We start from the raw sequence: 6,000 nt of genomic DNA on the forward strand, positions 1-6,000 counted from the left end.
GCGGAGGTTGGCTAGATGCCAAAAAGTGCTCAGTTTTCCTTACTCTCCTAATGTAGACAGAAACCTTTGTTTGATGTCCCCTGAGAGAGTGGAAGGGACTAAGATTTCTCTGAACTCAGATTTCATCACTAGCCTAACTTCCAGACTCTTGTGTTTTGAAAGAATAAAATGCAAAAATTAATTTGAATGTCCATAAATACTGTTTCCAGTAGGTATCTTGCTATTACAAATCCACTTTAATTATTTTATTTTTTATTATGAAAGAATTAGCATTGTTCTCCAAGATATTTCCAACAGGCTTCAAATTCCTTTGAGTCTACCACCTATATTCTCCCGTTGCACCTGCTTTCATTTCTCTTCATCCTGGAGCACACCCCAGGTCAGCTTGTTTCATCATGTGAAAAAATATCATCCTGTTGAATGCAGACTCTAAAATTATGTGAACTGCTTTGGTAAGTTTTTCAGATAAGACTCCCCTGAAATGAAATTAACTCTGCTTTAATATTTCTTCTAGACCCAACGGAAGTCCCCATTTGTCATAAGCAAAGACAGACAAAACTATGCATTACCCTTGAAACATAAGCAGCTAGAATATCAACTTTCTTTTTTAAATGATCCTTTATATTGTTTTGTTGACTACCAAAGATATTTAGAATAAACTCCAGAGCAACTGTCCCATGATAAAGCAGGTTAGATCATTTAAGTAACATGATCTAAACTCCTTATAAGATGAAAAAATTCCATAACTTCCCAAATTAATGGATGCTTCTTCTTCACTGTTTTTCTGACTTCTCAGTCTTCCTACTTTCCTATGTATGCCATTTATCCTCTGATGATCATTAACTATTTTCTTTACAATTTGAGAATTCTCTTAGTGATCTTCTTTTGAATGATTACAATTTTAAGATAATTCTCAGCCTCACCGCAGCTGCCCTTCTGAATTTCTCACCCAGAAGAGGGAGAACACACCCAATATACATCATCATATATCATGCTGGTTTGGGAATTTGTGTTGCTATGATTACCTCACAATGTACAATACAACTGAGCATTTTCTTTCTAGTTTCTCTGCTTTTCTATGAGTTAACTATACCTTAATATTGTTCTATGTAGCCTTCTAAAACCAAGAGAACACAAGGAATTAATTTTCACAAATTCTACTTCTCTGGAGAGAAAATATAGGAAACCTTTTCTGTTTCAATCTCATCTTGTTTCAGTTTACTGTATTTCATTACTTCCAAAATGTTTTATGACTCCCATTTTCTTCAAGACAAGAATTGTTAATACTATACTTTATGTCATTCATCTTTGCTTTCTATGTCACATTGTTGAGGAAAGTTATGAACATGATACTTCTATTTAGGAACTTACAGCATGTCAATTTTTGCTGCATCATGATTAACATATTTTTTGTTCCTTTAGAATTGTAATTAGCACTTTAATTATGTTTGTCATATAAGCAATACTGGTTCAATAGCTGCAGACTGAAAAGCACCACTTGATTCTGTCCTCTGACTTCATGGATATGACAAACAGTTATGATTTGATTGTAAGGAATGCCTCTGCTGCAATTAAGGTGCAAACAAGACCATATGCCTAAGCCAATAGCATGGCTTTTATTTAACAGTAAATGTGATCTAGAGAGATGGGAACAGGAAGGCAGGCAGAGCCCAAAAATAAGGGATGGGTGCAAAGAAGGTAGTTTAAGATTTGGATTAATTTCTCATTAACCTACTTGACTTCTGATTGGCAATAACTTAACTTCTCCAAGTGGAGTCTGTTTTGCCTGTGATAGCACTTGCTGAATTATCTCTCCCTGTGCTTATCTCAAGCCTTTCATCATATTTTCTCTCCCCTCTCCAGCTGAGGGGAGAAGTGATAGAGTGTTTTGGTGGGCACTTGGTGTACAGCCAAGGTCAACCCACTACAAACAGAAATATTTTCTACTACAGATATTTCTCCAGATTCTCCCTCCTGTCTCTGACACACTTTTTCTAATCACCTCTGGTCAAATATTCAGCAAGGAAAAGTTAACTGCTATGCCTCATAGTTATCTATTTGAACTGTTTGTCCTTTCTTCCTATAATGATACTTTGATGACTTGGAATAGTATTATTTCAGTTTTATCTCCTTGTGCCATTTTTCTTTATGTGTTTAAGTGTCCATGATGCTGAAAATAGCTTTGCTGCTCTGAATATGAATATTGAAGAGTGTTCCATAAAAGCTATTAGATCATATCTTTTCTGAGGCACAGAGCTGATCTGGAATTCTATGCTGAATTTTTTTAGTATGACTAGACAGGAGTTTATGCTACTTTCCAAGCACTGAAGACCTCAGGGCTTAGGATATGTTTTGATCATGTCTTTTCTGTCTTCTCTGGTCTGTAATTTCCATAGCTATGAATGTCTCCTGAAATGAAAGGAAATATTATATACTGTCTGAAGTCAATTGCATCTGCTTTCAATGAATTCATGCAGCAGAATATAGATATGCTGAAGTAAAAATGTGCTGTAATTAGGAGCCTTCTTTACCATCTCTGAAATGTAGAGCAGAGTTCAGAGTTAATAGAGCTTATGCTCATTAAAACTTATGATAATTAATTAAAGAAGCAATTCAGTTTTTCCTCTTGAAATGTATTTTACTTTTGGGTTATTTTACTGTCTACCTAATTTACTTTAGACCACAAGTCTAAAATTTGTAGTGCCCAGCAGTCAGCAATAAATTATTTAGTAATTTCTTCAGGTATTTGGAGAGGAAGAAAAATTTAAATTCTCAGTAATTAAATAAATATCCAGTGGATATAATGGGTAAAACCCTTCTACAATGAAATATAATAAAGTATCTCAAAAGCTCTCCTCCATCTTCATCTCTCTTGATTTTTGAATTCTGTCCCTAAGCATAATAAAGCATGATGATTAATGAACATAGGATGCTATGCAGGAGTAAAATGTGCTGTTCCTGTATTTCTTAAGCAATTTCATTTAGTGGAAACTTATATAAATCTATGTTAAAAACTACAAGGACCACTTAAAGTTATGTCAGATGCAAGTCATCATTTCAAGGATTTCACAGTCAATTCACAATCTCTCTCTGATATGAATACAGAAAGTAAAAATCTGTTAGAATCAGGTGATAACAGGAACACATTATGGTATAAATGATGCAATCATCTTGTGTGCTCTTGGAATAAAATATAATTTAGAGGAAAGAAATTAATGTTTTGCAATAAACTGCAGGAAAAATAGAAATTGTTGGGAAGCCAAATAATTATAGCACCTTCCTTCTTGTATCAAAATGTTTCAGCATCGGTTGTTATGATGTTGATGACATCAAAGTGCATTATATAGATATTGTTACTGCATATGCAAGGCTAAAATAAAATTATGTTTAGCCTATGATCTTGAATTTCTCTTTATGTTATTTACGGAGAAAACAACATAAATTTATTTTTTGTTACAAAATAAACAAATATTTTAAATATTTTGTAACACATCATTTGCAGAGTAATAATTTGAAGTTTAAAGTACATCATACTTATAATCTTCAATGTTAATGGAAAATAAGCACTTAATGCAACTTGCACAAGGCAGTTGTATCTACAGTGTGAAATGGAAAAACAAATGTCAGTAGTTGTATGCATAATTAAAAAACAATCTGAGACTGTGTAGACATTACTATGTTGAGTTAGTACAGAAAAACAGATGAATATATGAAGTACTGAAATTGTTTCACATTTTACAGATTTCACAGATTCCTTTAAACAACTTTTTCTCTTTTACAACTTTCTTACAGATATTACATTAGAATAACATTATTCTAAAATTTTTTCATAACACATAATCTCAAGAAGTTCTTATGGTAAAGGCAGATGATAATTTGAGAAAAATAATTTAATATCATTCTTTAAATTTACCTCAGTTATAGGTCATATGTTAACACTATAAGTATAGGTAATGCCTAGTATCTGAGGGCATTACAATAAATAACAAGGTACAAGATGTATTTACAAAATGAATACATTGAATACAGATATTCATATATCTGTGTATGTGTTCTGGAGTGTACACTATGTCAGGACTGTAGGCATAACTGTTTTACTCACCTCTCTGAAGCAAACACGGTTTCACATCCTCCAATAACGAAAGAGTGATCTTTTAAAGCAAACTAGAGTTAAGATAAGAACAAATTATACCTGCAGGAGAGGGTTTTGCTACTTTTTTCATCAATGTGCTGCTGCCCTTCAGTTGTTGCTATAGAAATCCAGCAGACAAGGATACTATAGGGGCTTTATAGATAGGAAGTTCACTTAAGCCAATCAGTGCTCTGCCCATTTAGACTTATCGTGGTTGCCTCCATGTCATTAATAAAAAGAGACAACAATGGGAGTGCTGCCACATGAAAGTTTAAGAACTCATTGCTTTCCTTCTTGTCTATGAAGCGGTCTGCCTACTGTCCAGATAAAATAGAATTTCTAATCAAACTTTTAAGTAGATTATACAGCTCACTAAACCTGACTGCACTATGGTATCCTTCTCTTCTTCCCCTGAATCTCTAAATCCCTACTGCTTTCTTAGCAGTCACATAGCATAAACTAGTTATCTCTGAAACTTACCCATTTTATTTCATTCAAAGACCTGCTTTCTTTCTCTCTCTCTCATTCTCGCTCATTCTCTCTCTCTTATGAGCTCTCCTATTTTTCTTCCTCTCTTCTTTTTTTTTTTTTTTTTTTTTGTTAACAGTGAAACTTTCTCTAAATGAAGAAATTTCCTAAATAAATTAGGAAAATGCAAATTTCATATTAATTTGATCATTTAGATATAGGAGGGAGGAAAAAATTGACATAAAAAAGGTTAATCTTCATCTAGAAAAAGAAAGGCTGCCTAGAAAGTAATTTTTATTTCAACATATAAAGTTAGAGGGTATGCTTAGGTTTGCAGTGATCTTTCCTTCATAGAATGTCAATTTCTTGATAGAGAAATTCTAGCAGTTACAAAAAAAAAAGTTGTGAAAAATAGCTGTGAAAAATATATATTCATTTGATATAACTATAATACAGCATTCTTACTGATTCATACCTGAATTATTCCTCACATTTATTTGTATCTGTAATATATTTATATGTATTTAGACCTCTCAATTTTATTTATATCATCATAGACTCCTACAGAGCAACACTTACAGATTAGATGTGAAGCTATGTCACAGAAATCACAAATGTATTCCACCTCTGACTTATGACATATTTAAACCTCCAGACCTGAGGCTTAATTCAGTGTCTGTTGATGTAATTGGAAAGACTTTTTTATTGTAATAGAAGTTGTACTTTTCTTATGAAACTAAAGATTTGCAAAACCTGACGCAAAGCCCTGGTTTCTGTCTCTGATTTATCAGTTGACATTCACTACATTTTTTTGGCCATTTTGTGCATCATAACAGAGTTATTGCTTTGATATTTCATACCAGCTTACATACTTACATACTTTACCATTCTTAATATAACTTTATGGTTTCAAAAGTAAACTACATAGTAATTTTAGAAAAATGGTATGTGTAGTGTCAAAAATGTATAAATTTTTCAGGAATCGTTCTTCTTATTTCTTTTATGAAAAAAAAGATTGATAATATTTTGTTACTTTTCAGGAGACTTTCAGTTAGTGGCCTAGTTATGGACGACTAAGGATTTTTTTTTCCTTATTTGATAGTTTCTCTTTGCTGATGAAATTTCTCTCTTCTTTTGGCAGGGGGAGCTGTGGCAAGCATCAAAGATTTGCATGATTTTGCTTCTTTCCTTGAAATAGATTTCATTGCACATTCTGATCCTGGGAAAAATAAATGTGCTAGGAACCTCGGCCCAACTGGGGCTAGTAGCAACCAAGTGGGCAATAAGTAACAAAATGCAGGAAAAAAAATGCTTAATATTGATCCACCTGCCAATCACTGTAAAAAATACACATCGAGTTATGTTAGTAACTTCATTTCCATAGGTCTAATTCGTGCTAT

At 33.0% G+C, this 6,000-nt stretch overlaps 1 long non-coding RNA gene across 2 annotated transcripts in view; it reads right to left on the reverse strand.

Annotated features, from left to right (window-relative positions):
• Positions 1-5,460, reverse strand: part of LOC146768723 (uncharacterized) — a 48,264-nt gene extending 42,804 nt beyond the window's left edge. For both annotated transcript variants that reach the window (XR_014955925.1, XR_014955924.1), the window contains exon 1: positions 1-5,460. This exon is cut by the window's left edge. This is a non-coding gene — a long non-coding RNA (uncharacterized LOC146768723).
• Positions 5,461-6,000: the final 540 nt, after the last annotated feature.

The sequence above is a fragment of the Lonchura striata genome, chromosome 1 (assembly GCF_050655825.1).
Source record: "Lonchura striata isolate lonStrDom1 chromosome 1, ASM5065582v1, whole genome shotgun sequence".
Lineage (NCBI taxonomy): Eukaryota > Metazoa > Chordata > Aves > Passeriformes > Estrildidae > Lonchura > Lonchura striata.